The sequence below is a fragment of the Ascaphus truei genome, chromosome 10 (genome assembly GCF_040206685.1).
Source record: "Ascaphus truei isolate aAscTru1 chromosome 10, aAscTru1.hap1, whole genome shotgun sequence".
NCBI lineage: Eukaryota > Metazoa > Chordata > Amphibia > Anura > Ascaphidae > Ascaphus > Ascaphus truei.
The window spans coordinates 56,035,658-56,044,739 of NC_134492.1; the positions used below are offsets into that span (position 1 = coordinate 56,035,658).

The following is a 9,082-nucleotide window of genomic DNA, read 5'->3' on the forward strand; positions in this document are numbered from 1 at the left end:
GCGTTGGTGGTATAGTGGTGAGCATAGCTGCCTTCCAAGCAGTTGACCCGGGTTCGATTCCCGGCCAACGCAATGTCTTAATTTTAAAATTAAATAATGTGCTATTTACATTTTTAATATTTTTTTCCACATTATTGTTATTGCAGATTTTTTTTTTATATTCTCATGTATATATATTAAAGGTCAATGTATACAAATCATTCAATGTTTTCCATGATCAATTCTGGTTCTTAATTGTATTAGGAGGAGCCCAAATCTAAAATGAGAAAAGGAAGCAGCCACCACTGTTTTTCACACACATCAGAGAGGAATTATTTCAAATGACAGAGTGCTTGCTTAGCTTTATTTGTATGATCTAATGTCTTCATATGTATTTTTGCATATCATAGTTTTCTTGACATTTTTCAAAACCCGCAACAGGTAACTGTTATCTAGACACTTTCTCTTTTCCTTTCTAATGTTTTAACTGAAGCGTATTAGTTGTTTATACTGTAGCAAATACTTTATTTTGTTTAAACCATTGGGTTAAGCCAATGCAAAGAACAAGGAATGCAAAATATGTACAATTAAACGTTTAGAAATGATCTTTGTAAGTAATAATCTTTAATATAGCTTCATATAACATATATGAATTGCGATTGGTAAATACATTACAATGCCATAACTAGCTATTTGATACTAAAGGCAGGAGTGTCAAATAGCAGACTTCTAACTAGATTTAGAATCTATTTCAATTATGAATTTAAAATAACATAAATAGAAAAGTGTTCATAAACTGTTACACATGTTTGAAACTCCTCAATGAATATGGAACTGTGATGTACTTAAAAAAAGAACAGTTGAACTAAACAAAAATCACATTTGATTGTACTAAATTGTAGGAATTGTCAAAATCTTGCTTTCATCTGTTAAATAAATTCACTCTTTGTCTGTGAATGGAAGCATTAGTGGTTTATTGTACACATTTAAATAGTTACTATTGAGTGTTAATAGCTATTCACTTGTGAGAGCATCAACAATTACCAGTGGTTATCACTCCTTAATGAAGTGTCACCTCAGAGTGCAAGAGTTGCAAAGAACCCTTACAATAACAGAAGTACAAAGAAATATAAAGAGATCATGTGATCATGTATATAGAGAGAAAATGAGTGGTTCTAGGACAAAGTCATAAGGCATACCAAAGAAGTGGAAGAGCTAACAATAGAAACACTGAAGGAGCAGTTAGAAAGATGAGAAGAGAACCATGAGAGGACTTTGTTAGAGATTCTAATAAAGTATAACATTTGCATCAGTAGAGGCTGGTGAAGGTGGTAAAAAAAAACAGCAGAGAGGTCAAGTAAAATTAGAAATGAATAGCACCCTTCAAAAATCAAAGTGTGGAGATATGTTGCTGCTTTTGGGGAGGACAGTTGGAATGAGAGGTTTGAAAGCCAGAATGCAATGAGCCAAAGACAATGTGTATTCAGAAAAATGCATAAACATAACTAGACACAGCAAAAAATGTGGCGTTGGTGGTATAGTGGTGAGCATAGCTGCCTTCCAAGCAGTTGACCCGGGTTCGATTCCCGGCCAACGCAGTGTCTTAATTTTAAAATTAAATAATGTGCTATTTACATTTTTAATATTTTTTTCCACATTATTGTTATTGCAGATTTTTTTTTTATATTCTCATGTATATATATTAAAGGTCAATGTATACAAATCATTGAATGTTTTCCATGATCAATTCTGGTTCTTAATTGTATTAGGAGGAGCCCAAATCTAAAATGAGAAAAGGAAGCAGCCACCACTGTTTTTCACACACATCAGAGAGGAATTATTTCAAATGACAGAGTGCTTGCTTAGCTTTATTTGTATGATCTAATGTCTTCATATGTATTTTTGCATATCATAGTTTTCTTGACATTTGTCAAAACCCGCAACAGGTAACTGTTATCTAGACACATTCTCTTTTCCTTTCTAATGTTTTAACTGAAGCGTATTAGTTGTTTATACTGTAGCAAATACTTTATTTTGTTTAAACCATTGGGTTAAGCCAATGCAAAGAACAAGGAATGCAAAATATGTACAATTAAACGTTTAGAAATGATCTTTGTAAGTAATAATCTTTAATATAGCTTCATATAACATATATGAATTGCGATTGGTAAATACATTACAATGCCATAACTAGCTATTTGATACTAAAGAAGTGGAAGAGCTAACAATAGAAACACTGAAGGAGCAGTTAGAAAGATGAGAATAGAACCATGAGAGGACTTTGTTAGAGATTCTAATAAAGTATAACATTTGCATCAGTAGAGGCTGGTGAAGGTGGTAAAAAAAACAGCAGAGAGGTCAAGTAAAATTAGAAATGAATAGCACCCTTCAAAAATCAAAGTGTGGAGATATGTTGCTGCTTTTGGGGAGGACAGTTGGAATGAGAGGTTTGGAAGCCAGAATGCAATGAGCCAAAGACAATGTGTATTCAGAAAAATGCATAAACATAACTAGACACAGCAAAAAATGTGGCGTTGGTGGTATAGTGGTGAGCATAGCTGCCTTCCAAGCAGTTGACCCGGGTTCGATTCCCGGCCATCGCAGTGTCTTAATTTTAAAATTAAATAATGTGCTATTTACATTTTTAATATTTTTTTCCACATTATTGTTATTGCAGATTTTTTTTTTTATATTCTCATGTATATATATTAAAGGTCAATGTATACAAATCATTCAATGTTTTCCATGATCAATTCTGGTTCTTAATTGTATTAGGAGGAGCCCAAATCTAAAATGAGAAAAGGAAGCAGCCACCACTGTTTTTCACACACATCAGAGAGGAATTATTTCAAATGACAGAGTGCTTGCTTAGCTTTATTTGTATGATCTAATGTCTTCATATGTATTTTTGCATATCATAGTTTTCTTGACATTTGTCAAAACCCGCAACAGGTAACTGTTATAGACCAAACAATACACAACGTGGGAATACTACACAACCCAGAGAGGAGAGACGTTCATCAGATAGCTCTACTGCTAGGGGGGAATTGACATCTGCTAAACAAAGTGACACTTACCAAAATGATCAACAGGCAAAAAACTACCAAATGTTCAGGAGAGACGAAAGAGGACAAGGAGGGGGGGGAAGAAAAGACATGGGAGGAAAAAGAGCAAACAAGAGGAAAAAGAATTATTAGACGACACCAATAATGTCATTAACATTTCAGGTATGGAGTTGTCACACGCAGAGATTTCACTACTAAACAAAGGGCTTAAATATGCCCCCACTATGGAGATCGACCTCTTTGGTGTAGTGGTGGATGTCCATAGGTTTGTACGTAAACTTACCTTAAAAAAATTCTTTCACAAACCTAACTTAAGAAGTGACTCTCAGAGTGTGACAACTCCAGATGAGGAACATGATGTAACTATCTGCAATGTACCTAACCCTCTCCACTTTCCCCCCATAGGAATCCATGAATCTTTCAGGGATGACTGTATACTTAGGGACATGGAAGATCTCTACATTCAGGGTAACACATTGGATGATACACAATCCCACATATTGGGGGAGTGGGGATCCAATTTGAAAGAAAAGTCAGTATTTTACCCCACCTTTGCTAAGGGCCAATTTCTAAGTATGTTTGAGAACTTGGTGGTTCGTGATCTCAAGCTGTTGGCACAGGGGTTTTCCTTCACCCACACGGGAAATGATAATCTTAGTAAGGAAGAAAGAATTGCTATCAAAACCCTGCAGGATAACCCTATGTTAGTCATTAAGAATGCAGACAAGGGGGGGGCTGTGGTAGTGCAGAGTAGGACTGCCTACTTCAAGGAGGCATTTCGCCAACTTGGAGATGTGTCCTCCTATTCTGTGCTACCGCGGGACCCCACAAACTGTTTTTTGAAGGAACTCCTTGAGCTGATAGATCTGGGTATGGCCACACATGTATTGACAAAAACAGAATCAGACTTCATCATTAATCCCCATCCCGTCATTCCCATATACCACCATCTCCCAAAGATCCACAAGACTTTGGTCGACCCTCCTGGTCGGCCAATAGTCTCTAGTATTGGATCTTTGGGAGATGGTTTGTCTCAATATGTAAATGAATACCTACAGCCATTTGTAAGGGCATTGCCCTCTTTCATTTTGGATTCGGGGGACCTATTGACTAAATTACAAAAAATCACATGGAAACAGGACTATTTGTGGGTTACCATGGATGTGGTCTCCCTATATTCGATCATACGACATGATCTGGGTATGACAGCTGTCCGCCATTTTATAGAATGTCCAGGTAGTTCTATACTCACTACTACATTTATTATGGAATCAATACTTTTTTACTCACTCACAATTATTTTCTTTTTGAGCACCAATTTTATTTACAACTTCGGGGTACGGCAATGGGGACAAGTTTTGCCCCCTCCTATGCCAACCTTTTTATGGGATGGTGGGAGAACACCTTTATCTATGGTAGCACAAACACTTATAGGCACAATATTGTTTTTTATAAACGCTTTATTGATGACCTTATATTTATTTGGCACGGGAGCACTGACACACTATTAGAGTTTATTAACTATCTAAATGACAACACTTCAGATATTCACCTCACTGTCAATTATCATTCACATCACATAAGCTACCTGGATATGCTTTTTTATATAGATATTCACCAAACCATACAATCTGATGTGTATAAAAAACCAAACTCAAGGAACTAATTTCTTAGAGCGGACAGCTGTCACCCAAGATCCGTCATAAAGGGAATACCCAAAGGTCAGTACCTCAGGCTGAGGAGAAATTGCTCAACCCACAGCGACTTCGTTACTCAGTCTGGGGAATTGACAAAAAGATTTATAGACAGAGGGTATGATCGGGAGACACTCCAAGCCACATTACAGGAAGTCTCAGAAATTGAACGTGAAACTATACTACCCTCCGGGTCCAGAGTGGGGGATGGCTCTCGCCACAAAAATAAGAAAAAAGGAATTATGGAAGAGAGGACTTGTCCTTTGTTCATTTCCCAATTTAACAAATCAAGTTATCAAGTAAATAAAATTGTTAATAAGCATTGGGAATTACTAAAAATGGACCCCATACTCCGCAACTACACGGAGGAAGGCCCAAAATTTGTATATAGAAGAGCTAAAACATTGGCCACATTCCTATCACCTAGCGTAATATCTACACCTGTGAAAGATCAAGAACAATTCCTTACTAAGGGATCATATAGATGCAATCATTGTAGTATGTGTAGCTTTATGAAGCCTGCTCGACATGTCTTCTCCCACAGTCCACATAGACGCTATACTATATATAGTTTTATTAACTGTAACACTACTTTTGTGGTGTATCTTATCACCTGTGGCTGTGGGAAGAGATATGTCGGTAGGACTACAAGGGCATTAAAAACTAGGATGCAGGAACACTGTAGATTGATTCGCAAACAAGACACCAATCATCCTGTGTCCAAGCATTTTACGGAATGCAGACAAGGTGGTATAAATAGCTTCTCATTTATGGGCATAGAGAGGATAATCCAAAAGGAGAGAGGGGGAAATACTGTTAAAACATTAGACTGTAGAGAATCCTTCTGGATATTCACACTAAACACCAGGTACCCAGAAGGGATGAATGTAGAATGGAATATTACCCATTTTCTGAAATAAATGTTCCAATGACCCCATTGTATAGATCTATTATATATATGACTGGAGCAACCCCTCACTACTTCATCCCATCTCCTAATGGTCTATCCATTACCTAAATCATCTATCCCTTGACATCGCCCTGTCTTATTTGGTTTATATATTCATATTTATCCAAATAATATATTCTGGTCCCTCTGGAACTATACATATTGTATTAAATGACTGAAACAAGGCTTGCATGCATTCTTTTATCCTCTCATTGATCTGATCACAGCTTAATAAAATGGTTTATTAATAAAATTGTTTATTAGAAAAACTTCTGTATAAATGGACTATTATCCACAATACATAGTACGCTACTCTGTAGTGATACATTAATATTATAAACGTCACAAATAATATAACCTCCACTCCATTAATATGAGCAGGCAATCTGCTGTTCTTCAAATATGTGTATAAAGATATAAAATCTTTTTAATTTGTTTTAATAAAATTATACTATATATACATCTTTACAAATATATATATAATTTTTATACCATTTTTTTAATTAATAAAGTATTTTGTTATCATTATTTTGCCTAAATCCACATATATGATTAAGTTAGGGTTTAAATAGGTGTGTATATATATGCATTCTCTATACATGCTTATTTGTTTTATAGTTTGTTCTGTGTAAATAAATATGTACATTTTTTGACTTAGTTGATATATGTGTAAATCTATTAGTTAGTAATAATTTCTTATAGTATATATGAATATTTTGTATAGTACTTTTGATTTATGTACAGTCTTTACTGTTTTGTCATGTAAGAGGTGAGTGTGCAAGCTGTTTGCCCAGTTTCAGTGCCTTGAGTGGTATATTATTGTTCACATAACATGCATTATTTAATTATATAGCTTTCCCCTAGCAGGCTGTGGATTGACATCATAGTCTTTAGGCTGGGGGACTTAGAGGCCTCATCTGCGCATGCGCAGCATACGGAGAGTGTGGAAGGATCTCACAGGGCCATCAGAGGCGTGCTCTCAGTAAAGGCTGCACATATGGGCTTACCGATCCTGATTGAGCTCGGCTGAGGCTTGCTGGAGATTCAGAGACACTCTGGCGCGCGGCGCATGCGCGGCACGATGAATTCCATTGGTCGGATGACGCATCATGACGTCAGTTTTGGCGCGAAAACGGGGCGAACAGCTGCATTTAAACTGACCATTTTTACTGTAACAGCACTTCTTGAAAAAGTTCTTTTGAACGAAACGCGTTGAAGTTTGCTGCTGTCCCACAACCAGATGTTTGAAAAATAAAGGAATTTTATTGCAAGACCTGCTCTTTCATCATTGCTGTGCGCTGCACACCCTGGCTCTTCTAACTAGATTTAGAATCTATTTCAATTATGAATTTAAAATAACATAAATAGAAAAGTGTTCATAAACTGTTACACATGTTTGAAACTCCTCAATGAATATGGAACTGTGATGTACTTAAAAAAAGAACAGTTGAACTAAACAAAAATCACATTTGATTGTACTAAATTGTAGGAATTGTCAAAATCTTGCTTTCATCTGCTACATAAATTCACTCTTTGTCTGTGAATGGAAGCATTAGTGGTTTATTGTACACATTTAAATAGTTACTATTGAGTGTTAATAGCTATTCACTTGTGAGAGCATCAACAATTACCAGTGGTTATCACTCCTTAATGAAGTGTCACCTCAGAGTGCAAGAGTTGCAAAGAACCCTTACAATAACAGAAGTACAAAGAAATATAAAGAGATCATGTGATCATGTATATAGAGAGAAAATGAGTGGTTCTAGGACAAAGTCATAAGGCATACCAAAGAAGTGGAAGAGCTAACAATAGAAACACTGAAGGAGCAGTTAGAAAGATGAGAAGAGAACCATGAGAGGACATTGTTAGAGATTCTAATATAGTATAACATTTGCATCAGTAGAGGCTGGTGAAGGTGGTAAAAAAAAACAGCAGAGAGGTCAAGTAAAATTAGAAATGAATAGCACCCTTCAAAAATCAAAGTGTGGAGATATGTTGCTGCTTTTGGGGAGGACAGTTGGAATGAGAGGTTTGGAAGCCAGAATGCAATGAGCCAAAGACAATGTGTATTCAGAAAAATGCATAAACATAACTAGACACAGCCAAAAAAAGTGGCGTTGGTGGTATAGTGGTGAGCATAGCTGCCTTCCAAGCAGTTGACCCGGGTTCGATTCCCGGCCAACGCAGTGTCTTAATTTTAAAATTAAATAATGTGCTATTTACATTTTTAATATTTTTTTCCACATTATTGTTATTGCAGATTTTTTTTTTATATTCTCATGTATATATATTAAAGGTCAATGTATACAAATCATTCAATGTTTTCCATGATCAATTCTGGTTCTTAATTGTATTAGGAGGAGCCCAAATCTAAAATGAGAAAAGGAAGCAGCCACCACTGTTTTTCACACACATCAGAGAGGAATTATTTCAAATGACAGAGTGCTTGCTTAGCTTTATTTGTATGATCTAATGTCTTCATATGTATTTTTGCATATCATAGTTTTCTTGACATTTGTCAAAACCCGCAACAGGTAACTGTTATCTAGACACATTCTCTTTTCCTTTCTAATGTTTTAACTGAAGCGTATTAGTTGTTTATACTGTAGCAAATACTTTATTTTGTTTAAACCATTGGGTTAAGCCAATGCAAAGAACAAGGAATGCAAAATATGTACAATTAAACGTTTAGAAATGATCTTTGTAAGTAATAATCTTTAATATAGCTTCATATAACATATATGAATTGCGATTGGTAAATACATTACAATGCCATAACTAGCTATTTGATACTAAAGAAGTGGAAGAGCTAACAATAGAAACACTGAAGGAGCAGTTAGAAAGATGAGAATAGAACCATGAGAGGACTTTGTTAGAGATTCTAATAAAGTATAACATTTGCATCAGTAGAGGCTGGTGAAGGTAGTAAAAAAAACAGCAGAGAGGTCAAGTAAAATTAGAAATGAATAGCACCCTTCAAAAATCAAAGTGTGGAGATATGTTGCTGCTTTTGGGGAGGACAGTTGGAATGAGAGGTTTGGAAGCCAGAATGCAATGAGCCAAAGACAATGTGTATTCAGAAAAATGCATAAACATAACTAGACACAGCAAAAAATGTGGCGTTGGTGGTATAGTGGTGAGCATAGCTGCCTTCCAAGCAGTTGACCCGGGTTCGATTCCCAGCCATCGCAGTGTCTTAATTTTAAAATTAAATAATGTGCTATTTACATTTTTAATATTTTTTTCCACATTATTGTTATTGCAGATTTTTTTTTTATATTCTCATGTATATATATTAAAGGTCAATGTATACAAATCATTCAATGTTTTCCATGATCAATTCTGGTTCTTAATTGTATTAGGAGGAGCCCAAATCTAAAATGAGAAAAGGAAGC

General features: G+C 35.7%; 3 non-coding genes across 3 annotated transcripts; all 3 read left to right on the top strand.

Annotated features, from left to right (window-relative positions):
- TRNAG-UCC (transfer RNA glycine (anticodon UCC)) lies at nt 1-72 on the top strand. Its single transcript has one exon. It is a non-coding gene; the product is annotated as a tRNA-Gly (tRNA).
- Nucleotides 73-1,505: 1,433 nt separating this feature from the next.
- On the top strand, nt 1,506-1,577 carry TRNAG-UCC (transfer RNA glycine (anticodon UCC)). The gene has a single exon. It is a non-coding gene; the product is annotated as a tRNA-Gly (tRNA).
- A 6,224-nt stretch (nt 1,578-7,801) lies between these two features.
- Nucleotides 7,802-7,873, top strand: TRNAG-UCC (transfer RNA glycine (anticodon UCC)). Its single transcript has one exon. It is a non-coding gene; the product is annotated as a tRNA-Gly (tRNA).
- The last annotated feature ends 1,209 nt before the right edge of the window (nt 7,874-9,082 follow it).